The sequence below is a fragment of the Mixophyes fleayi genome, chromosome 10 (genome assembly GCF_038048845.1).
Source record: "Mixophyes fleayi isolate aMixFle1 chromosome 10, aMixFle1.hap1, whole genome shotgun sequence".
Taxonomy (NCBI): Eukaryota; Metazoa; Chordata; class Amphibia; order Anura; family Limnodynastidae; genus Mixophyes; species Mixophyes fleayi.
Genome location: NC_134411.1, coordinates 43210683 through 43236677, shown reverse-complemented (window position 1 = coordinate 43236677; position 25995 = coordinate 43210683). Strand labels below are relative to the sequence as shown.

Genomic DNA, 25995 nt, shown 5'->3' with positions numbered 1-25995 from the left:
CAAAAAACATACCAATATGCTAATTGGCAAGTGATAAAATTGAGCCCAGTATGCATGTGTATTAGAGAATTTAGACTTGACACCTCACTGGGACAGGGATTAATGAGAATAGATAAATTGTTATTCGTAAAACACTGTATATTATTCAGCCATTATTTCAATAAAGGATAAACACCATGTTAACAGTATATAAAACAGATTTAATGCACAGCAGAAGAATTTACTGCTGCAGTATATTTCATATAAAAGGTAGCTAAAACAAGATACTAAACTGAAAACCTTATGAAAACATTTCTGCATGAGCTTGGGTGTGGGAATTTGTGGTGAATTGGCTAGCATTCTGGCTTTCAAGCTCTTCAGTCTGATTTCACATGTTGTTGAAACCAAATGGCTTCTATTCCTTAGCAATCTGGTTATTAGTTTGGGATATTTTTAATCACAGGACAGTCTTACAGAGTGGAAGTCCACTTCTTGATTACTGTGCAGTTTCTTACTTTGTTTCCGATGATGGTTTTTCTCCTAATACCTGCATCCTGGAACCAATTGCGGTGAGCTTGAAGTACAGGGCTAACAAGTCCATACATTCCACTTTAAGAACCTCAATCAAAGCATTCTTTTGAGCAATAAGGGAGACTTATGGGCAGCCTTACTCTCCCCAAGGAACCTATCAGCCTGATCACATCCTATTGGCACTCTGCTTCAGATAGCTGAGAACCCCAGGAGGTTAGGCTTCTAAGTTTGCTACAAGAATTGTCCAAAAGAGGATTGTCTGTGAAGTTGACCACACACAGCTTTCCAACACATTGACATTACTATATGGGTATGGGATCTGTTATACAGACACTGCTTATGCAACAGGATGTCAAGATACTCCAGTGGAAAAATGTAAATACATGCTGCTTTTTCAGTAATAATATCACACATAGATGGTGAGCTAGAGTTTCCTCCTACAGTGATTGTGAAGAGTAATGATAAACACTTCAATAAGGAATGGAATGCCAAAGACATTTTGGGACAGACAGGGATATATTTTAAATGTATTGTAGTAGTAGATTTTAGTCATGGTGCACAAATATACTGGAAAAGACCTAATATAGAAAACTCCCAGTGCTTTAATTAATAGATAACGAACCTGTGCATTCAATGCCACAATTGCAATTTTAGGGGTCTCAGTTGTCCTAGGCTACATTCACTGGAAGGGAAATGGAGCTGGGGCATTATTCAAAATCAAAATCCATTGATCACTTTGGCAAAAACTATTTTGATGCTGCCTTTTGCTATCATAGTCTGCACGGTATACAGAGAAACCATACAAGTCATAGTAATCTAACCATTTCTATTTGGACAAGCAGCAAAGGGAGATACAATTTAGGTTGTTTCTATCTGGTAATAACATTTCAAATGGATTTCCTAACATTGTAATCTGGATTTTTTGTACTTTTAACTTTGTTCAACATAATAAAAATGAAAAGGTAAGATGTATTTTATGTTAAGAGAAATTGAAATGTTCATCCAATCTGTGTACGCAATAGTATAACACCATAAAGAAGCAGATGAAAACAAATTATTCCAATAAGAAGATGCAGCCCTATTGGCAAACACTGGTATTGCAGTCCTAAAAGAATACTCAAATTGCAATTTCTACAGTTGGTTTCATGGTGTAATGGTTAGCACTTTGGAATTTGAATCCAGCGATCTGAGTTCAAATCTCAGTGGAACCTTGCTTTTGTTTTTTCTTAAAGATGTCATATGAAATGTGAACATAATTCAATATATGTAACTCTAGCTAGCAGAGACAAAATAAAACAAATACAAGAGGCACAAAACAGTATTGTCTGAATAATCAGCTAAATTATTCATGCGGTAAGATATGAAATAAAACAAAACAGAGAGTCTCCATGCAATACCATACATGTGTATTGAGATGGTTGGTACGGTGCAAAGTAGTTAGCACTGCTGCCTCACATGGATCCAATTGAAACCCAGACCATAATCCACTATTGTGGAGTTTGTAATTCATTTTTGTGCAAGGATAGCTTCTCCTTAAGTGCCCCTGCCAAAATCCAGTCCAAAAAACATACCAATATGCTAATTAGCAAGTGATAAAATTGAGCCCAGTATGCATGTGTATTAGAGAATTTAGACTTGACACCTCACTGGGACAGGGATTAATGAGAATAGATAAATTGTTATTCGTAAAACGCTGTATATTATTCAGCCATTATTTCAATAAAGGATAAACACCATGTTAACAGTATATAAAACAGATTTAATGCACAGCAGAAGAATTTACTGCTGCAGTATATTTCATATAAAAGGTAGCTAAAACAAAATACTAAACTGAAAACCTTATAAAAACATATCTGCATGAGCTTGGGTGTGGGAATTTGTGGTGAATTGGCTAGCATTCTGGCTTTCAAGCTCTTCAGTCTGATTTCACATGTTGTTGAAACCAAATGGCTTCTATTCCTTAGCAATCTGGTTATTAGTTTGGGATATTTTTAATCACGGGACAGTCTTTTAGAGTGGATGTCCACTTCTTGATTACTGTGCAGTTTCTTACTTTCTTTCCGATGATGGTTTTTCTCCTATTACCTGAATCCTGGAACCAATTGCTGTGAGCTTGAAGTACAGGGCTAACAAGTCCATACATTCCACTTTAAGAACCTCAATCAAAGCATTCTTTTGAGCAATAAGGGAGACTTATGGGCAGCCTTACTCTCCCCAAGGAACCTATCAGCCTCATCACATCCTGTTGGCACTCTGCTTCAGATAGCTGAGAACCCCAGGAGATTAGGCTCCTAAATTTGCTACAAGACTTGTCCAAAAGAGGATTGTCTGTGTAGTTGACCACACACAGCTTTCCAACACATTGACATTACTATATGGGTATGGGATCTGTTATACAGACACTGCTTATGCAACAGGATGTCAAGATAATCCAGTGGAAAAATGTAAATACATGCTGCTTTTTCAGTAATAATATCACACATAGATGGTGAGCTAGAGTTTCCTCCTACAGTGATTGTGAAGAGTAATGATAAACACTTCAATAAGGAATGGAATGCCAAAGACATTTTGGGACAGACAGGGATATATTTTAAATGTATTGTAGAAGTAGATTTTAGTCATGGTGCACAAATATACTGGAAAAGACCTTATATAGAAAACTCCCAGTGCTTCAATTAATAGATAACGAACCTGTGCATTCAATGCCACAATTGCAATTTTAGGGGTCTCAGTTGTCCTAGGCTACATTCACTGGAAGGGAAATGGAGCTTGAGCATTATTCAAAATCGAAATCCATTGATCACTTTGGCAAAAACTATTTTGATGCTGCTTATTGCTATCATAGTCTGCACGGTATACAGGTAAACCATACAAGTCATAGTAATCTAACCATTTGTATTTGGACAAGCAGCAAAGGGAGATACAATTTAGGTTGTTTCTATCTGGTAATAACATTTCAAATGGATTTCCTAAAATTGTAATCTGGATTTTTTGTACTTTTAACTTTGTTCAACATAATAGAAATGAAAAGGTAAGATGTATTTTATGTTAAGAGAAATTGAAATGTTCATCCAATCTGTGTACGCAATAGTATAACACCATAAAGAAGCAGATGAAAACAAATTATTCCAATAAGAAGATGCAGCCCTATTGGCAAACACTGGTATTGCAGTCCTAAAAGAATACTCAAATTGCAATTTTCTACAGTTGGTTCCATGGTGTAATGGTTAGCACTTTGGACTTTGAATCCAGCGATCTGAGTTCAAATCTCAGTGGAACCTTGCTTTTGTTTTTTCTTAAAGATGTCATATGAAATGTGAACACAATTCAATATATGTAACTCTAGCTAGCAGAGACAAAAGAAAACAAATACAAGAGGCACAAAACAGTATTGTCTGAATAATCAGCTAAATTATTCATGCGGTAAGATATGAAATAAAACAAAACAGAGAGTCTCCATGCAATACCATACATGTGTACTGAGATGGTTGGTACGGTGCAAAGTAGTTAGCACTGCTGCCTCACATGGATCCAATTGAAACCCAGACCATAATCCACTATTGTGGAGTTTGAAATTCCTTATTGTGCAAGGATAGCTTCTCCTTAAGTGCCCCTGCCCAAATCCAGTCCAAAAAACATACCAATATGCTAATTGGCAAGTGATAAAATTGAGCCCAGTATGCATGTGTATTAGAGAATTTAGACTTGACACCTCACTGGGACAGGGATTAATGAGAATATATAAATTGTTATTCGTAAAACACTGTATATTATTCAGCCATTATTTCAATAAAGGATAAACACCATGTTAACAGTATATAAAACAGATTTAATGCACAGCAGAAGAATTTACTGCTGCAGTATATTTCATATAAAAGGTAGCTAAAACAAGATACTAAACTGAAAACCTTATGAAAACATTTCTGCATGAGCTTGGGTGTGGGAATTTGTGGTGAATTGGCTAGCATTCTGGCTTTCAAGCTCTTCAGTCTGATTTCACATGTTGTTGAAAGCAAATGGCTTCTATTCCTTAGCAATCTGGTTATTAGTTTGGGATATTTTTTAATCACGGGACAGTCTTTTAGAGTGGATGTCCACTTCTTGATTACTGTGCAGTTTCTTACTTTGTTTCCGATAATGGTTTTTCTCCTATTACCTGAATCCTGGAACCAATTGCTGTGAGCTTGAAGTACAGGGCTAACAAGTCCATACATTCCACTTTAAGAACCTCAATCAAAGCATTCTTTTGAGCAATAAGGGAGACTTATGGGCAGCCTTACTCTCCCCAAGGAACCTATCAGCCTGATCACATCCTGTTGGCACTCTGCTTCAGATAGCTGAGAACCCCAGGAGATTAGGCTCCTAAATTTGCTACAAGACTTGTCCAAAAGAGGATTGTCTGTGAAGTTGACCACACACAGCTTTCCAACACATTGACATTACTATATGGCTATGGGATCTGTTATACAGACACTGCTTATGCAACAGGATGTCAAGATAATCCAGTGGAAAAATGTAAATACATGCTGCTTTTTCAGTAATAATATCACACATAGATGGTGAGATAGAGTTTCCTACTACAGTGATTGTGAAGAGTAATGATAAACACTTCAATAAGGAATGGAATGCCAAAGACATTTTGGGACAGACAGGGATATATTTTAAATGTATTGTAGTAGTAGATTTTAGTCATGGTGCACAAATATACTGGAAAAGACCTTATATAGAAAACTCCCAGTGCTTCAATTAATAGATAACGAACCTGTGCATTCAATGCCACAATTGCAATTTTAGGGGTCTCAGTTGTCCTAGGCTACATTCACTGGAAGGGAAATGGAGCTTGAGCATTATTCAAAATCGAAATCCATTGATTACTTTGGCAAAAACTATTTTGATGCTGCTTATTGCTATCATAGTCTGCACGGTATACAGAGAAACCATACAAGTCATAGTAATCTAACCATTTATATTTGGACAAGCAGCAAAGGGAGATACAATTTAGGTTCTTTCTATCTGGTAATAATTTTTCAAATGGATTTCCTAACATTGTAATCTGGATTTTTTGTACTTTTAACTTTGTTCAACATAATAAAAATGAAAAGGTAAGATGTATTTTATTTTAAGAGAAATTGAAATGTTCATCCAATCTGTGTACGCAATAGTATAACACCATAAAGAAGCAGATGAAAACAAATTATTCCAATAAGAAGATGCAGCCCTATTGGCAAACACTGGTATTGCAGTCCTAAAAGAATACTCAAATTGCACTTTCTACAGTTGGTTCCATGGTGTAATGGTTAGCACTTTGGACTTTGAATCCAGCGATCTGAGTTCAAATCTCAGTGGAACCTTGCTTTTGTTTTTTCTTAAAGATGTCATATGAAATGTGAACACAATTCAATATATGTAACTCTAGCTAGCAGAGACAAAAGAAAACAAATACAAGAGGCACAAAACAGTATTGTCTGAATAATCAGCTAAATTATTCATGCGGTAAGATATGAAATAAAACAAAACAGAGAGTCTCCATGCAATACCATACATGTGTACTGAGATGGTTGGTACGGTGCAAAGTAGTTAGCACTGCTGCCTCACATGGATCCAATTGAAACCCAGACCATAATCCACTATTGTGGAGTTTGAAATTCCTTATTGAGCAAGGATAGCTTCCCCTCAAGTGCCCCTGCCCAAATCCAGTCCAAAAAACATACCAATATGCTAATTGGCAAGTGATAAAATTGAGCCCAGTATGCATGTGTATTAGAGAATTTAGACTTGACACCTCACTGGGACAGGGATTAATGAGAATAGATAAATTGTTATTCGTAAAACACTGTATATTATTCAGCCATTATTTCAATAAAGGATAAACACCATGTTAACAGTATATAAAACAGATTTAATGCACAGCAGAAGAATTTACTGCTGCAGTATAGTTCATATAAAAGGTAGCTAAAACAAGATACTAAACTGAAAACCTTATGAAAACATTTCTGCATGAGCTTGGGTGTGGGAATTTGTGGTGAATTGGCTAGCATTCTGGCTTTCAAGCTCTTTAGTCTGATTTCACATGTTGTTGAAACCAAATGGCTTCTATTCCTTAGCAATCTGGTTATTAGTTTGGGATATTTTTAATCACGGGACAGTCTTTTAGAGTGGATGTCCACTTCTTGATTACTGTGCAGTTTCTTACTTTCTTTCCGATGATGGTTTTTCTCCTATTACCTGAATCCTGGAACCAATTGCTGTGAGCTTGAAGTACAGGGCTAACAAGTCCATACATTCCACTTTAAGAACCTCAATCAAAGCATTCTTTTGAGCAATAAGGGAGACTTATGGGCAGCCTTACTCTCCCCAAGGAACCTATCAGCCTGATCACATCCTGTTGGCACTCTGCTTCAGATAGCTGAGAACCCCAGGAGATTAGGCTCCTAAATTTGCTACAAGACTTGTCCAAAAGAGGATTGTCTGTGTAGTTGACCACACACAGCTTTCCAACACATTGACATTACTATATGGGTATGGGATCTGTTATACAGACACTGCTTATGCAACAGGATGTCAAGATAATCCAGTGGAAAAATGTAAATACATGCTGCTTTTTCAGTAATAATATCACACATAGATGGTGAGCTAGAGTTTCCTCCTACAGTGATTGTGAAGAGTAATGATAAACACTTCAATAAGGAATGGAATGCCAAAGACATTTTGGGACAGACAGGGATATATTTTAAATGTATTGTAGTAGTAGATTTTAGTCATGGTGCACAAATATACTGGAAAAGACCTTATATAGAAAACTCCCAGTGCTTCAATTAATAGATAACGAACCTGTGCATTCAATGCCACAATTGCAATTTTAGGGGTCTCAGTTGTCCTAGGCTACATTCACTGGAAGGGAAATGGAGCTTGAGCATTATTCAAAATCGAAATCCATTGATCACTTTGGCAAAAACTATTTTGATGCTGCTTATTGCTATCATAGTCTGCACGGTATACAGAGAAACCATATAAGTCATAGTAATCTAACCATTTATATTTGGACAAGCAGCAAAGGGAGATACAATTTAGGTTGTTTCTATCTGGTAATAATATTTCAAATGGATTTCCTAACATTGTAATCTGGATTTTTTGTACTTTTAACTTTGTTCAACATAATAAAAATGAAAAGGTAAGATGTATTTTATTTTAAGAGAAATTGAAATGTTCATCCAATCTGTGTACGCAATAGTATAACACCATAATGAAGCAGATGAAAACAAATTATTCCAATAAGAAGATGCAGCCCTATTGGCAAACACTGGTATTGCATTCCTAAAAGAATACTCAAATTGCAATTTCTACAGTTGGTTCTATGGTGTAATGGTTAGCACTTTGGACTTTGAATCCAGCGATCTGAGTTCAAATCTCAGTGGAACCTTGCTTTTGTTTGTGAACACAATTCAATATATGTAACTCTAGCTAGCAGAGACAAAATAAAACAAATACAAGAGGCACAAAACAGTATTGTCTGAATAATCAGCTAAATTATTCATGCGGTAAGATATGAAATAAAACAAAACAGAGAGTCTCCATGCAATACCATACATGTGTACTGAGATGGTTGGTACGGTGCAAAGTAGTTAGCACTGCTGCCTCACATGGATCCAATTGAAACCCAGACCATAATCCACTATTGTGGAGTTTGAAATTCCTTATTGTGCAAGGATAGCTTCTCCTTAAGTGCCCCTGCCCAAATCCAGTCCAAAAAACATACCAATATGCTAATTGGCAAGTGATAAAATTGAGCCCAGTATGCATGTGTATTAGAGAATTTAGACTTGACACCTCACTGGGACAGGGATTAATGAGAATAGATAAATTGTTATTCGTAAAACACTGTATATTATTCAGCCATTATTTCAATAAAGGATAAACACCATGTTAACAGTATATAAAACAGATTTAATGCACAGCAGAAGAATTTACTGCTGCAGTATATTACATATAAAAGGTAGCTAAAACAAGATACTAAACTGAAAACCTTATGAAAACATTTCTGCATGAGCTTGGGTGTGGGAATTTGTGGTGAATTGGCTAGCATTCTGGCTTTCAAGCTCTTCAGTCTGATTTCACATGTTGTTGAAACCAAATGGCTTCTATTCCTTAGCAATCTGGTTATTAGTTTGGGATATTTTTAATCACAGGACAGTCTTGTAGAGTGGAAGTCCACTTCTTGATTACTGTGCAGTTTCTTACTTTGTTTCCGATGATGGTTTTTCTCCTAATACCTGAATCCTGGAACCAATTACGGTGAGCTTGAAGTACAGGGCTAACAAGTCCATACATTCCACTTTAAGAACCTCAATCAAAGCATTCTTTTGAGCAATAAGGGAGACTTATGGGCAGCCTTACTCTCCCCAAGGAACCTATCAGCCTGATCACATCCTATTGGCACTCTGCTTCAGATAGCTGAGAACTCCAGGAGATTAGGCTCCTAAATTTGCTACAAGACTTGTCCAAAAGAGGATTGTCTGTGAAGTTGACCACACACAGCTTTCCAACACATTGACATTACTATATGGGTATGGGATCTGTTATACAGACACTGCTTATGCAACAGGATGTCAAGATAATCCAGTGGAAAAATGTAAATACATGCTGCTTTTTCAGTAATAATATCACACATAGATGGTGAGCTAGAGTTTCCACCTACAGTGATTGTGAAGAGTAATGATAAACACTTCAATAAGGAATGGAATGCCAAAGACATTTTGGGACAGACAGGGATATATTTTAAATGTATTGTAGTAGTAGATTTTAGTCATGGTGCACAAATATACTGGAAAAGACCTTATATAGAAAACTCCCAGTGCTTCAATTAATAGATAACGAACCTGTGCATTCAATGCCACAATTGCAATTTTAGGGGTCTCAGTTGTCCTAGGCTACATTCATTGGAAGGGAAATGGAGCTGGGGCATTATTCAAAATCGAAATGCATTGATCACTTTGGCAAAAACTATTTTGATGCTGCTTATTGCTATCATAGTCTGCACGGTATACAGAGAAACCATACAAGTCATAGTAATCTAACCATTTATATTTGGACAAGCAGCAAAGGGAGATACAATTTAGGTTGTTTCTATCTGGTAATAACATTTCAAATGGATTTCCTAACATTGTAATCTGGATTTTTTGTACTTTTAACTTTGTTCAACATAATAAAAATGAAAAGGTAAGATGTATTTTATGTTAAGAGAAATTGAAATGTTCATCCAATCTGTGTACGCAATAGTATAACACCATAAAGAAGCAGATGAAAACAAATTATTCCAATAAGAAGATGCAGCCCTATTGGCAAACACTGGTAATGCAGTCCTAAAGGAATATTTAAAATGCAATGTACAGTTGGTTCTATGGTGTAATGGTTAGCACTTTGGACTTTGAATCCAGTGATCTGAGTTCAAATCTCAGTGGAACCTTGCTTTTGTTTTTTCTTAAAGATGTCATATGAAATGTGAACACAATTCAACATATGTAACTCTAGCTAGCAGAGACAAAATAAAACAAATACAAGAGGCACAAAACAGTATTGTCTGAATAATCAGCTAAATTATTCATGCGGTAAGATATGAAATAAAACAAAACAGAGAGTCTCCATGCAATACCATACATGTGTACTGAGATGGTTGGTACGGTGCAAAGTAGTTAGCACTGCTGCCTCACATGGATCCAATTGAAACCCAGACCATAATCCACTATTGTGGAGTTTGAAATTCCTTATTGTGCAAGGATAGCTTCTCCTTAAGTGCCCCTGCCCAAATCCAGTCCAAAAAACATACCAATATGCTAATTGGCAAGTGATAAAATTGAGCCCAGTATGCATGTGTATTAGAGAATTTAGACTTGACACCTCACTGGGACAGGGATTAATGAGAATAGATAAATTGTTATTCGTAAAACACTGTATATTATTCAGCCATTATTTCAATAAAGGATAAACACCATGTTAACAGTATATAAAACAGATTTAATGCACAGCAGAAGAATTTACTGCTGCAGTATATTTCATATAAAAGGTAGCTAAAACAAGATACTAAACTGAAAACCTTATGAAAACATTTCTGCATGAGCTTGGGTGTGGGAATTTGTGGTGAATTGGCTAGCATTCTGGCTTTCAAGCTCTTCAGTCTGATTTCACATGTTGTTGAAACCAAATGGCTTCTATTCCTTAGCAATCTGGTTATTAGTTTGGGATATTTTTAATCACAGGACAGTCTTGTAGAGTGGAAGTCCACTTCTTGATTACTGTGCAGTTTCTTACTTTGTTTCCGATGATGGTTTTTCTCCTAATACCTGAATCCTGGAACCAATTACGGTGAGCTTGAAGTACAGGGCTAACAAGTCCATACATTCCACTTTAAGAACCTCAATCAAAGCATTCTTTTGAGCAATAAGGGAGACTTATGGGCAGCCTTACTCTCCCCAAGGAACCTATCAGCCTGATCACATCCTATTGGCACTCTGCTTCAGATAGCTGAGAACCCCAGGAGATTAGGCTCCTAAATTTGCTACAAGACTTGTCCAAAAGAGGATTGTCTGTGAAGTTGACCACACACAGCTTTCCAACACATTGACATTACTATATGGGTATGGGATCTGTTATACAGACACTGCTTATGCAACAGGATGTCAAGATAATCCAGTGGAAAAATGTAAATACATGCTGCTTTTTCAGTAATAATATCACACATAGATGGTGAGCTAGAGTTTCCACCTACAGTGATTGTGAAGAGTAATGATAAACACTTCAATAAGGAATGGAATGCCAAAGACATTTTGGGACAGACAGGGATATATTTTAAATGTATTGTAGTAGTAGATTTTAGTCATGGTGCACAAATATACTGGAAAAGACCTTATATAGAAAACTCCCAGTGCTTCAATTAATAGATAACGAACCTGTGCATTCAATGCCACAATTGCAATTTTAGGGGTCTCAGTTGTCCTAGGCTACATTCATTGGAAGGGAAATGGAGCTGGGGCATTATTCAAAATCGAAATGCATTGATCACTTTGGCAAAAACTATTTTGATGCTGCTTATTGCTATCATAGTCTGCACGGTATACAGAGAAACCATACAAGTCATAGTAATCTAACCATTTATATTTGGACAAGCAGCAAAGGGATATACAATTTAGGTTGTTTCTATCTGGTAATAACATTTCAAATGGATTTCCTAACATTGTAATCTGGATTTTTTGTACTTTTAACTTTGTTCAACATAATAAAAATGAAAAGGTAAGATGTATTTTATGTTAAGAGAAATTGAAATGTTCATCCAATCTGTGTACGCAATAGTATAACACCATAAAGAAGCAGATGAAAACAAATTATTCCAATAAGAAGATGCAGCCCTATTGGCAAACACTGGTAATGCAGTCCTAAAGGAATATTTAAAATGCAATGTACAGTTGGTTCCATGGTGTAATGGTTAGCACTTTGGACTTTGAATCCAGCGATCTGAGTTCAAATCTCAGTGGAACCCTCCTTTTGTTTTTCTTAAAGATGTCATATGAAATGTGAGCACAATTCTATATATGTAACTCTAGCTAGCAGAGACAAAAGAAAACAAATACAAGAGACACAAAACAGTATTGTCTGAATAATCAGCTAAATTATTCATGCGGTAAGATATGAAATAAAACAAAACAGAGAGTCTCCATGCAATACCATAGATGTGTACTGAGATGGTTGGTACGGTGCAAAGTAGTTAGCACTGCTGCCTCACATGGATCCAATTGAAACCCAGACCATAATCCACTATTGTGGAGTTTGAAATTCCTTATTGTGCAAGGATAGCTTCTCCCCAAATGCCCCTGCCCAAATCCAGTCCAAAAAACATACCAATATGCTAATTGGCAAGTGATAAAATTGAGCCCAGTATGCATGTGTATTAGAGAATTTAGACTTGACACCTCACTGGGACAGGGATTAATGAGAATAGATAAATTGTTATTCGTAAAACACTGTATATTATTCAGCCATTATTTCAATAAAGGATAAACACCATGTTAACAGTATATAAAACAGATTTAATGCACAGCAGAAGAATTTACTGCTGCAGTATATTTCATATAAAAGGTAGCTAAAACAAGATACTAAACTGAAAACCTTATGAAAACATTTCTGCATGAGCTTGGGTGTGGGAATTTGTGGTGAATTGGCTAGCATTCTGGCTTTCAAGCTCTTCAGTCTGATTTCACATGTTGTTGAAACCAAATGGCTTCTATTCCTTAGCAATCTGGTTATTAGTTTGGGATATTTTTAATCACAGGACAGTCTTGTAGAGTGGAAGTCCACTTCTTGATTACTGTGCAGTTTCTTACTTTGTTTCCGATGATGGTTTTTCTCCTAATACCTGAATCCTGGAACCAATTACGGTGAGCTTGAAGTACAGGGCTAACAAGTCCATACATTCCACTTTAAGAACCTCAATCAAAGCATTCTTTTGAGCAATAAGGGAGACTTATGGGCAGCCTTACTCTCCCCAAGGAACCTATCAGCCTGATCACATCCTATTGGCACTCTGCTTCAGATAGCTGAGAACCCCAGGAGATTAGGCTCCTAAATTTGCTACAAGACTTGTCCAAAAGAGGATTGTCTGTGAAGTTGACCACACACAGCTTTCCAACACATTGACATTACTATATGGGTATGGGATCTGTTATACAGACACTGCTTATGCAACAGGATGTCAAGATAATCCAGTGGAAAAATGTAAATACATGCTGCTTTTTCAGTAATAATATCACACATAGATGGTGAGCTAGAGTTTCCTCCTACAGTGATTGTGAAGAGTAATGATAAACACTTCAATAAGGAATGGAATGCCAAAGACATTTTGGGACAGACAGGGATATATTTTAAATGTATTGTAGTAGTAGATTTTAGTCATGGTGCACAAATATACTGGAAAAGACCTTATATAGAAAACTCCCAGTGCTTCAATTAATAGATAACGAACCTGTGCATTCAATGCCACAATTGCAATTTTAGGGGTCTCAGTTGTCCTAGGCTACATTCACTGGAAGGGAAATGGAGCTTGAGCATTATTCAAAATCGAAATCCATTGATCACTTTGGCAAAAACTATTTTGATGCTGCTTATTGCTATCATAGTCTGCACGGTATACAGAGAAACCATATAAGTCATAGTAATCTAACCATTTATATTTGGACAAGCAGCAAAGGGAGATACAATTTAGGTTGTTTCTATCTGGTAATAATATTTCAAATGGATTTCCTAACATTGTAATCTGGATTTTTTGTACTTTTAACTTTGTTCAACATAATAAAAATGAAAAGGTAAGATGTATTTTATTTTAAGAGAAATTGAAATGTTCATCCAATCTGTGTACGCAATAGTATAACACCATAATGAAGCAGATGAAAAAAAATTATTCCAATAAGAAGATGCAGCCCTATTGGCAAACACTGGTATTGCATTCCTAAAAGAATACTCAAATTGCAATTTCTACAGTTGGTTCTATGGTGTAATGGTTAGCACTTTGGACTTTGAATCCAGCGATCTGAGTTCAAATCTCAGTGGAACCTTGCTTTTGTTTGTGAACACAATTCAATATATGTAACTCTAGCTAGCAGAGACAAAATAAAACAAATACAAGAGGCACAAAACAGTATTGTCTGAATAATCAGCTAAATTATTCATGCGGTAAGATATGAAATAAAACAAAACAGAGAGTCTCCATGCAATACCATACATGTGTACTGAGATGGTTGGTACGGTGCAAAGTAGTTAGCACTGCTGCCTCACATGGATCCAATTGAAACCCAGACCATAATCCACTATTGTAGAGTTTGAAATTCCTTATTGTGCAAGGATAGCTTCTCCTTAAGTGCCCCTGCCCAAATCCAGTCCAAAAAACATACCAATATGCTAATTGGCAAGTGATAAAATTGAGCCCAGTATGCATGTGTATTAGAGAATTTAGACTTGACACCTCACTGGGACAGGGATTAATGAGAATAGATAAATTGTTATTCGTAAAACACTGTATATTATTCAGCCATTATTTCAATAAAGGATAAACACCATGTTAACAGTATATAAAACAGATTTAATGCACAGCAGAAGAATTTACTGCTGCAGTATATTTCATATAAAAGGTAGCTAAAACAAGATACTAAACTGAAAACCTTATGAAAACATTTCTGCATGAGCTTGGGTGTGGGAATTTGTGGTGAATTGGCTAGCATTCTGGCTTTCAAGCTCTTCAGTCTGATTTCACATGTTGTTGAAACCAAATGGCTTCTATTCCTTAGCAATCTGGTTATTAGTTTGGGATATTTTTAATCACAGGACAGTCTTGTAGAGTGGAAGTCCACTTCTTGATTACTGTGCAGTTTCTTACTTTGTTTCCGATGATGGTTTTTCTCCTAATACCTGAATCCTGGAACCAATTACGGTGAGCTTGAAGTACAGGGCTAACAAGTCCATACATTCCACTTTAAGAACCTCAATCAAAGCATTCTTTTGAGCAATAAGGGAGACTTATGGGCAGCCTTACTCTCCCCAAGGAACCTATCAGCCTGATCACATCCTATTGGCACTCTGCTTCAGATAGCTGAGAACCCCAGGAGATTAGGCTCCTAAATTTGCTACAAGACTTGTCCAAAAGAGGATTGTCTGTGAAGTTGACCACACACAGCTTTCCAACACATTGACATTACTATATGGGTATGGGATCTGTTATACAGACACTGCTTATGCAACAGGATGTCAAGATAATCCAGTGGAAAAATGTAAATACATGCTGCTTTTTCAGTAATAATATCACACATAGATGGTGAGCTAGAGTTTCCACCTACAGTGATTGTGAAGAGTAATGATAAACACTTCAATAAGGAATGGAATGCCAAAGACATTTTGGGACAGACAGGGATATATTTTAAATGTATTGTAGTAGTAGATTTTAGTCATGGTGCACAAATATACTGGAAAAGACCTTATATAGAAAACTCCCAGTGCTTCAATTAATAGATAACGAACCTGTGCATTCAATGCCACAATTGCAATTTTAGGGGTCTCAGTTGTCCTAGGCTACATTCATTGGAAGGGAAATGGAGCTGGGGCATTATTCAAAATCGAAATGCATTGATCACTTTGGCAAAAACTATTTTGATGCTGCTTATTGCTATCATAGTCTGCACGGTATACAGAGAAACCATACAAGTCATAGTAATCTAACCATTTATATTTGGACAAGCAGCAAAGGGAGATACAATTTAGGTTGTTTCTATCTGGTAATAACATTTCAAATGGATTTCCTAACATTGTAATCTGGATTTTTTGTACTTTTAACTTTGTTCAACATAATAAAAATGAAAAGGTAAGATGTATTTTATGTTAAGAGAAATTGAAATGTTCATCCAATCTGTGTACGCAATAGTATAACACCATAAAGAAGCAGATGAAAACAAATTATTCCAATAAGAAGATGCAGCCCTATTGGCAAACACTGGTAATGCAGTCCTAAAGGAATATTTAAAATGCAATGTACAGTTGGTTCTATGGTGTAATGGTTAGCACTTTGGACTTTGAATCCAGCGATCTGAGTTCAAATCTCAGTGGAACCTTGCTTTTGTTTTTTCTTAAAGATGTCATATGAAATGTGAACACAATTCAACATATGTAACTCTAGCTAGCAGAGACAAAATAAAACAAATACAAGAGGCACAAAACAGTATTGTCTGAATAATCAGCTAAATTATTCATGCGGTAAGATATGAAATAAAACAAAACAGAGAGTCTCCATGCAATACCATACATGTGTACTGAGATGGTTGGTACGGTGCAAAGTAGTTAGCACTGCTGCCTCACATGGATCCAATTGAAACCCAGACCATAATCCACTATTGTGGAGTTTGAAATTCCTTATTGTGCAAGGATAGCTTCTCCTTAAGTGCCCCTGCCCAAATCCAGTCCAAAAAACATACCAATATGCTAATTGGCAAGTGATAAAATTGAGCCCAGTATGCATGTGTATTAGAGAATTTAGACTTGACACCTCACTGGGACAGGGATTAATGAGAATAGATAAATTGTTATTCGTAAAACACTGTATATTATTCAGCCATTATTTCAATAAAGGATAAACACCATGTTAACAGTATATAAAACAGATTTAATGCACAGCAGAAGAATTTACTGCTGCAGTATATTTCATATAAAAGGTAGCTAAAACAAGATACTAAACTGAAAACCTTATGAAAACATTTCTGCATGAGCTTGGGTGTGGGAATTTGTGGTGAATTGGCTAGCATTCTGGCTTTCAAGCTCTTCAGTCTGATTTCACATGTTGTTGAAACCAAATGGCTTCTATTCCTTAGCAATCTGGTTATTAGTTTGGGATATTTTTAATCACAGGACAGTCTTGTAGAGTGGAAGTCCACTTCTTGATTACTGTGCAGTTTCTTACTTTGTTTCCGATGATGGTTTTTCTCCTAATACCTGAATCCTGGAACCAATTACGGTGAGCTTGAAGTACAGGGCTAACAAGTCCATACATTCCACTTTATGAACCTCAATCAAAGCATTCTTTTGAGCAATAAGGGAGACTTATGGGCAGCCTTACTCTCCCCAAGGAACCTATCAGCCTGATCACATCCTATTGGCACTCTGCTTCAGATAGCTGAGAACCCCAGGAGATTAGGCTCCTAAATTTGCTACAAGACTTGTCCAAAAGAGGATTGTCTGTGAAGTTGACCACACACAGCTTTCCAACACATTGACATTACTATATGGGTATGGGATCTGTTATACAGACACTGCTTATGCAACAGGATGTCAAGATAATCCAGTGGAAAAATGTAAATACATGCTGCTTTTTCAGTAATAATATCACACATAGATGGTGAGCTAGAGTTTCCACCTACAGTGATTGTGAAGAGTAATGATAAACACTTCAATAAGGAATGGAATGCCAAAGACATTTTGGGACAGACAGTGATATATTTTAAATGTATTGTAGTAGTAGATTTTAGTCATGGTGCACAAATATACTGGAAAAGACCTTATATAGAAAACTCCCAGTGCTTCAATTAATAGATAACGAACCTGTGCATTCAATGCCACAATTGCAATTTTAGGGGTCTCAGTTGTCCTAGGCTACATTCATTGGAAGGGAAATGGAGCTGGCGCATTATTCAAAATCGAAATGCATTGATCACTTTGGCAAAAACTATTTTGATGCTGCTTATTGCTATCATAGTCTGCACGGTATACAGAGAAACCATACAAGTCATAGTAATCTAACCATTTATATTTGGACAAGCAGCAAAGGGAGATACAATTTAGGTTGTTTCTATCTGGTAATAACATTTCAAATGGATTTCCTAACATTGTAATCTGGATTTTTTGTACTTTTAACTTTGTTCAACATAATAAAAATGAAAAGGTAAGATGTATTTTATGTTAAGAGAAATTGAAATGTTCATCCAATCTGTGTACGCAATAGTATAACACCATAAAGAAGCAGATGAAAACAAATTATTCCAATAAGAAGATGCAGCCCTATTGGCAAACACTGGTAATGCAGTCCTAAAGGAATATTTAAAATGCAATGTACAGTTGGTTCTATGGTGTAATGGTTAGCACTTTGGACTTTGAATCCAGCGATCTGCGTTCAAATCTCAGTGGAACCTTGCTTTTGTTTTTTCTTAAAGATGTCATATGAAATGTGAACACAATTCAACATATGTAACTCTAGCTAGCAGAGACAAAATAAAACAAATACAAGAGGCACAAAACAGTATTGTCTGAATAATCAGCTAAATTATTCATGCGGTAAGATATGAAATAAAACAAAACAGAGAGTCTCCATGCAATACCATACATGTGTACTGAGATGGTTGGTACGGTGCAAAGTAGTTAGCACTGCTGCCTCACATGGATCCAATTGAAACCCAGACCATAATCCACTATTGTAGAGTTTGAAATTCCTTATTGTGCAAGGATAGCTTCTCCTTAAGTGCCCCTGCCCAAATCCAGTCCAAAAAACATACCAATATGCTAATTGGCAAGTGATAAAATTGAGCCCAGTATGCATGTGTATTAGAGAATTTAGACTTGACACCTCACTGGGACAGGGATTAATGAGAATAGATAAATTGTTATTCGTAAAACACTGTATATTATTCAGCCATTATTTCAATAAAGGATAAACACCATGTTAACAGTATATAAAACAGATTTAATGCACAGCAGAAGAATTTACTGCTGCAGTATATTTCATATAAAAGGTAGCTAAAACAAGATACTAAACTGAAAACCTTATGAAAACATTTCTGCATGAGCTTGGGTGTGGGAATTTGTGGTGAATTGGCTAGCATTCTGGCTTTCAAGCTCTTCAGTCTGATTTCACATGTTGTTGAAACCAAATGGCTTCTATTCCTTAGCAATCTGGTTATTAGTTTGGGATATTTTTAATCACAGGACAGTCTTGTAGAGTGGAAGTCCACTTCTTGATTACTGTGCAGTTTCTTACTTTGTTTCCGATGATGGTTTTTCTCCTAATACCTGAATCCTGGAACCAATTACGGTGAGCTTGAAGTACAGGGCTAACAAGTCCATACATTCCACTTTAAGAACCTCAATCAAAGCATTCTTTTGAGCAATAAGGGAGACTTATGGGCAGCCTTACTCTCCCCAAGGAACCTATCAGCCTGATCACATCCTATTGGCACTCTGCTTCAGATAGCTGAGAACCCCAGGAGATTAGGCTCCTAAATTTGCTACAAGACTTGTCCAAAAGAGGATTGTCTGTGAAGTTGACCACACACAGCTTTCCAACACATTGACATTACTATATGGGTATGGGATCTGTTATACAGACACTGCTTATGCAACAGGATGTCAAGATAATCCAGTGGAAAAATGTAAATACATGCTGCTTTTTCAGTAATAATATCACACATAGATGGTGAGCTAGAGTTTCCACCTACAGTGATTGTGAAGAGTAATGATAAACACTTCAATAAGGAATGGAATGCCAAAGACATTTTGGGACAGACAGGGATATATTTTAAATGTATTGTAGTAGTAGATTTTAGTCATGGTGCACAAATATACTGGAAAAGACCTTATATAGAAAACTCCCAGTGCTTCAATTAATAGATAACGAACCTGTGCATTCAATGCCACAATTGCAATTTTAGGGGTCTCAGTTGTCCTAGGCTACATTCATTGGAAGGGAAATGGAGCTGGGGCATTATTCAAAATCGAAATGCATTGATCACTTTGGCAAAAACTATTTTGATGCTGCTTATTGCTATCATAGTCTGCACGGTATACAGAGAAACCATACAAGTCATAGTAATCTAACCATTTATATTTGGACAAGCAGCAAAGGGAGATACAATTTAGGTTGTTTCTATCTGGTAATAACATTTCAAATGGATTTCCTAACATTGTAATCTGGATTTTTTGTACTTTTAACTTTGTTCAACATAATAAAAATGAAAAGGTAAGATGTATTTTATGTTAAGAGAAATTGAAATGTTCATCCAATCTGTGTACGCAATAGTATAACACCATAAAGAAGCAGATGAAAACAAATTATTCCAATAAGAAGATGCAGCCCTATTGGCAAACACTGGTAATGCAGTCCTAAAGGAATATTTAAAATGCAATGTACAGTTGGTTCTATGGTGTAATGGTTAGCACTTTGGACTTTGAATCCAGCGATCTGAGTTCAAATCTCAGTGGAACCTTGCTTTTGTTTTTTCTTAAAGATGTCATATGAAATGTGAACACAATTCAACATATGTAACTCTAGCTAGCAGAGACAAAATAAAACAAATACAAGAGGCACAAAACAGTATTGTCTGAATAATCAGCTAAATTATTCATGCGGTAAGATATGAAATAAAACAAAACAGAGAGTCTCCATGCAATACCATACATGTGTACTGAGATGGTTGGTACGGTGCAAAGTAGTTAGCACTGCTGCCTCACATGGATCCAATTGAAACCCAGACCATAATCCACTATTGTGGAGTTTGAAATTCCTTATTGTGCAAGGATAGCTTCTCCTTAAGTGCCCCTGCCCAAATCCAGTCCAAAAAACATACCAATATGCTAATTGGCAAGTGATAAAATTGAGCCCAGTATGCATGTGTATTAGAGAATTTAGACTTGACACCTCACTGGGACAGGGATTAATGAGAATAGATAAATTGTTATTCGTAAAACACTGTATATTATTCAGCCATTATTTCAATAAAGGATAAACACCATGTTAACAGTATATAAAACAGATTTAATGCACAGCAGAAGAATTTACTGCTGCAGTATATTTCATATAAAAGGTAGCTAAAACAAGATACTAAACTGAAAACCTTATGAAAACATTTCTGCATGAGCTTGGGTGTGGGAATTTGTGGTGAATTGGCTAGCATTCTGGCTTTCAAGCTCTTCAGTCTGATTTCACATGTTGTTGAAACCAAATGGCTTCTATTCCTTAGCAATCTGGTTATTAGTTTGGGATATTTTTAATCACAGGACAGTCTTGTAGAGTGGAAGTCCACTTCTTGATTACTGTGCAGTTTCTTACTTTGTTTCCGATGATGGTTTTTCTCCTAATACCTGAATCCTGGAACCAATTACGGTGAGCTTGAAGTACAGGGCTAACAAGTCCATACATTCCACTTTATGAACCTCAATCAAAGCATTCTTTTGAGCAATAAGGGAGACTTATGGGCAGCCTTACTCTCCCCAAGGAACCTATCAGCCTGATCACATCCTATTGGCACTCTGCTTCAGATAGCTGAGAACCCCAGGAGATTAGGCTCCTAAATTTGCTACAAGACTTGTCCAAAAGAGGATTGTCTGTGAAGTTGACCACACACAGCTTTCCAACACATTGACATTACTATATGGGTATGGGATCTGTTATACAGACACTGCTTATGCAACAGGATGTCAAGATAATCCAGTGGAAAAATGTAAATACATGCTGCTTTTTCAGTAATAATATCACACATAGATGGTGAGCTAGAGTTTCCACCTACAGTGATTGTGAAGAGTAATGATAAACACTTCAATAAGGAATGGAATGCCAAAGACATTTTGGGACAGACAGTGATATATTTTAAATGTATTGTAGTAGTAGATTTTAGTCATGGTGCACAAATATACTGGAAAAGACCTTATATAGAAAACTCCCAGTGCTTCAATTAATAGATAACGAACCTGTGCATTCAATGCCACAATTGCAATTTTAGGGGTCTCAGTTGTCCTAGGCTACATTCATTGGAAGGGAAATGGAGCTGGCGCATTATTCAAAATCGAAATGCATTGATCACTTTGGCAAAAACTATTTTGATGCTGCTTATTGCTATCATAGTCTGCACGGTATACAGAGAAACCATACAAGTCATAGTAATCTAACCATTTATATTTGGACAAGCAGCAAAGGGAGATACAATTTAGGTTGTTTCTATCTGGTAATAACATTTCAAATGGATTTCCTAACATTGTAATCTGGATTTTTTGTACTTTTAACTTTGTTCAACATAATAAAAATGAAAAGGTAAGATGTATTTTATGTTAAGAGAAATTGAAATGTTCATCCAATCTGTGTACGCAATAGTATAACACCATAAAGAAGCAGATGAAAACAAATTATTCCAATAAGAAGATGCAGCCCTATTGGCAAACACTGGTAATGCAGTCCTAAAGGAATATTTAAAATGCAATGTACAGTTGGTTCTATGGTGTAATGGTTAGCACTTTGGACTTTGAATCCAGCGATCTGCGTTCAAATCTCAGTGGAACCTTGCTTTTGTTTTTTCTTAAAGATGTCATATGAAATGTGAACACAATTCAACATATGTAACTCTAGCTAGCAGAGACAAAATAAAACAAATACAAGAGGCACAAAACAGTATTGTCTGAATAATCAGCTAAATTATTCATGCGGTAAGATATGAAATAAAACAAAACAGAGAGTCTCCATGCAATACCATACATGTGTACTGAGATGGTTGGTACGGTGCAAAGTAGTTAGCACTGCTGCCTCACATGGATCCAATTGAAACCCAGACCATAATCCACTATTGTGGAGTTTGAAATTCCTTATTGTGCAAGGATAGCTTCTCCTTAAGTGCCCCTGCCCAAATCCAGTCCAAAAAACATACCAATATGCTAATTGGCAAGTGATAAAATTGAGCCCAGTATGCATGTGTATTAGAGAATTTAGACTTGACACCTCACTGGGACAGGGATTAATGAGAATAGATAAATTGTTATTCGTAAAACACTGTATATTATTCAGCCATTATTTCAATAAAGGATAAACACCATGTTAACAGTATATAAAACAGATTTAATGCACAGCAGAAGAATTTACTGCTGCAGTATATTTCATATAAAAGGTAGCTAAAACAAGATACTAAACTGAAAACCTTATGAAAACATTTCTGCATGAGCTTGGGTGTGGGAATTTGTGGTGAATTGGCTAGCATTCTGGCTTTCAAGCTCTTCAGTCTGATTTCACATGTTGTTGAAACCAAATGGCTTCTATTCCTTAGCAATCTGGTTATTAGTTTGGGATATTTTTAATCACAGGACAGTCTTGTAGAGTGGAAGTCCACTTCTTGATTACTGTGCAGTTTCTTACTTTGTTTCCGATGATGGTTTTTCTCCTAATACCTGAATCCTGGAACCAATTACGGTGAGCTTGAAGTACAGGGCTAACAAGTCCATACATTCCACTTTAAGAACCTCAATCAAAGCATTCTTTTGAGCAATAAGGGAGACTTATGGGCAGCCTTACTCTCCCCAAGGAACCTATCAGCCTGATCACATCCTATTGGCACTCTGCTTCAGATAGCTGAGAACCCCAGGAGATTAGGCTCCTAAATTTGCTACAAGACTTGTCCAAAAGAGGATTGTCTGTGAAGTTGACCACACACAGCTTTCCAACACATTGACATTACTATATGGGTATGGGATCTGTTATACAGACACTGCTTATGCAACAGGATGTCAAGATAATCCAGTGGAAAAATGTAAATACATGCTGCTTTTTCAGTAATAATATCACACATAGATGGTGAGCTAGAGTTTCCACCTACAGTGATTGTGAAGAGTAATGATAAACACTTCAATAAGGAATGGAATGCCAAAGACATTTTGGGACAGACAGGGATATATTTTAAATGTATTGTAGTAGTAGATTTTAGTCATGGTGCACAAATATACTGGAAAAGACCTTATATAGAAAACTCCCAGTGCTTCAATTAATAGATAACGAACCTGTGCATTCAATGCCACAATTGCAATTTTAGGGGTCTCAGTTGTCCTAGGCTACATTCATTGGAAGGGAAATGGAGCTGGCGCATTATTCAAAATCGAAATGCATTGATCACTTTGGCAAAAACTATTTTGATGCTGCTTATTGCTATCATAGTCTGCACGGTATACAGAGAAACCATACAAGTCATAGTAATCTAACCATTTATATTTGGACAAGCAGCAAAGGGAGATACAATTTAGGTTGTTTCTATCTGGTAATAACATTTCAAATGGATTTCCTAACATTGTAATCTGGATTTTTTGTACTTTTAACTTTGTTCAACATAATAAAAATGAAAAGGTAAGATGTATTTTATGTTAAGAGAAATTGAAATGTTCATCCAATCTGTGTACGCAATAGTATAACACCATAAAGAAGCAGATGAAAACAAATTATTCCAATAAGAAGATGCAGCCCTATTGGCAAACACTGGTAATGCAGTCCTAAAGGAATATTTAAAATGCAATGTACAGTTGGTTCCATGGTGTAATGGTTAGCACTTTGGACTTTGAATCCCGCGATCTGAGTTCAAATCTCAGTGGAACCCTCCTTTTGTTTTTCTTAAAGATGTCATATGAAATGTGAGCACAATTCTATATATGTAACTCTAGCTAGCAGAGACAAAAGAAAACAAATACAAGAGACACAAAACAGTATTGTCTGAATAATCAGCTAAATTATTCATGCGGTAAGATATGAAATAAAACAAAACAGAGAGTCTCCATGCAATACCATAGATGTGTACTGAGATGGTTGGTACGGTGCAAAGTAGTTAGCACTGCTGCCTCACATGGATCCAATTGAAACCCAGACCATAATCCACTATTGTGGAGTTTGAAATTCCTTATTGTGCAAGGATAGCTTCTCCCCAAATGCCCCTGCCCAAATCCAGTCCAAAAAACATACCAATATGCTAATTGGCAAGTGATAAAATTGAGCCCAGTATGCATGTGTATTAGAGAATTTAGACTTGACACCTCACTGGGACAGGGATTAATGAGAATAGATAAATTGTTATTCGTAAAACACTGTATATTATTCAGCCATTATTTCAATAAAGGATAAACACCATGTTAACAGTATATAAAACAGATTTAATGCACAGCAGAAGAATTTACTGCTGCAGTATATTTCATATAAAAGGTAGCTAAAACAAGATACTAAACTGAAAACCTTATGAAAACATTTCTGCATGAGCTTGGGTGTGGGAATTTGTGGTGAATTGGCTAGCATTCTGGCTTTCAAGCTCTTCAGTCTGATTTCACATGTTGTTGAAACCAAATGGCTTCTATTCCTTAGCAATCTGGTTATTAGTTTGGGATATTTTTAATCACAGGACAGTCTTGTAGAGTGGAAGTCCACTTCTTGATTACTGTGCAGTTTCTTACTTTGTTTCCGATGATGGTTTTTCTCCTAATACCTGAATCCTGGAACCAATTACGGTGAGCTTGAAGTACAGGGCTAACAAGTCCATACATTCCACTTTAAGAACCTCAATCAAAGCATTCTTTTGAGCAATAAGGGAGACTTATGGGCAGCCTTACTCTCCCCAAGGAACCTATCAGCCTGATCACATCCTATTGGCACTCTGCTTCAGATAGCTGAGAACCCCAGGAGATTAGGCTCCTAAATTTGCTACAAGACTTGTCCAAAAGAGGATTGTCTGTGAAGTTGACCACACACAGCTTTCCAACACATTGACATTACTATATGGGTATGGGATCTGTTATACAGACACTGCTTATGCAACAGGATGTCAAGATAATCCAGTGGAAAAATGTAAATACATGCTGCTTTTTCAGTAATAATATCACACATAGATGGTGAGCTAGAGTTTCCACCTACAGTGATTGTGAAGAGTAATGATAAACACTTCAATAAGGAATGGAATGCCAAAGACATTTTGGGACAGACAGGGATATATTTTAAATGTATTGTAGTAGTAGATTTTAGTCATGGTGCACAAATATACTGGAAAAGACCTTATATAGAAAACTCCCAGTGCTTCAATTAATAGATAACGAACCTGTGCATTCAATGCCACAATTGCAATTTTAGGGGTCTCAGTTGTCCTAGGCTACATTCATTGGAAGGGAAATGGAGCTGGGGCATTATTCAAAATC

General features: G+C 36.4%; 12 non-coding genes across 12 annotated transcripts; all 12 read left to right on the top strand.

The window, feature by feature from the left end:
* The first annotated feature begins 1649 nt into the window (after positions 1-1649).
* On the top strand, positions 1650-1721 carry TRNAQ-UUG (transfer RNA glutamine (anticodon UUG)). The gene has a single exon. It is a non-coding gene; the product is annotated as a tRNA-Gln (tRNA).
* Positions 1722-3719: 1998 nt separating this feature from the next.
* On the top strand, positions 3720-3791 carry TRNAQ-UUG (transfer RNA glutamine (anticodon UUG)). The gene has a single exon. It is a non-coding gene; the product is annotated as a tRNA-Gln (tRNA).
* A 1998-nt stretch (positions 3792-5789) lies between these two features.
* On the top strand, positions 5790-5861 carry TRNAQ-UUG (transfer RNA glutamine (anticodon UUG)). The gene has a single exon. It is a non-coding gene; the product is annotated as a tRNA-Gln (tRNA).
* A 1997-nt stretch (positions 5862-7858) lies between these two features.
* TRNAQ-UUG (transfer RNA glutamine (anticodon UUG)) lies at positions 7859-7930 on the top strand. Its single transcript has one exon. It is a non-coding gene; the product is annotated as a tRNA-Gln (tRNA).
* A 1971-nt stretch (positions 7931-9901) lies between these two features.
* Positions 9902-9973, top strand: TRNAQ-UUG (transfer RNA glutamine (anticodon UUG)). The gene has a single exon. It is a non-coding gene; the product is annotated as a tRNA-Gln (tRNA).
* A 1995-nt stretch (positions 9974-11968) lies between these two features.
* On the top strand, positions 11969-12040 carry TRNAQ-UUG (transfer RNA glutamine (anticodon UUG)). Its single transcript has one exon. It is a non-coding gene; the product is annotated as a tRNA-Gln (tRNA).
* A 1996-nt stretch (positions 12041-14036) lies between these two features.
* Positions 14037-14108, top strand: TRNAQ-UUG (transfer RNA glutamine (anticodon UUG)). The gene has a single exon. It is a non-coding gene; the product is annotated as a tRNA-Gln (tRNA).
* A 1971-nt stretch (positions 14109-16079) lies between these two features.
* TRNAQ-UUG (transfer RNA glutamine (anticodon UUG)) lies at positions 16080-16151 on the top strand. The gene has a single exon. It is a non-coding gene; the product is annotated as a tRNA-Gln (tRNA).
* A 1995-nt stretch (positions 16152-18146) lies between these two features.
* Positions 18147-18218, top strand: TRNAQ-UUG (transfer RNA glutamine (anticodon UUG)). The gene has a single exon. It is a non-coding gene; the product is annotated as a tRNA-Gln (tRNA).
* A 1995-nt stretch (positions 18219-20213) lies between these two features.
* On the top strand, positions 20214-20285 carry TRNAQ-UUG (transfer RNA glutamine (anticodon UUG)). Its single transcript has one exon. It is a non-coding gene; the product is annotated as a tRNA-Gln (tRNA).
* A 1995-nt stretch (positions 20286-22280) lies between these two features.
* TRNAQ-UUG (transfer RNA glutamine (anticodon UUG)) lies at positions 22281-22352 on the top strand. Its single transcript has one exon. It is a non-coding gene; the product is annotated as a tRNA-Gln (tRNA).
* A 1995-nt stretch (positions 22353-24347) lies between these two features.
* Positions 24348-24419, top strand: TRNAQ-UUG (transfer RNA glutamine (anticodon UUG)). The gene has a single exon. It is a non-coding gene; the product is annotated as a tRNA-Gln (tRNA).
* Positions 24420-25995: the final 1576 nt, after the last annotated feature.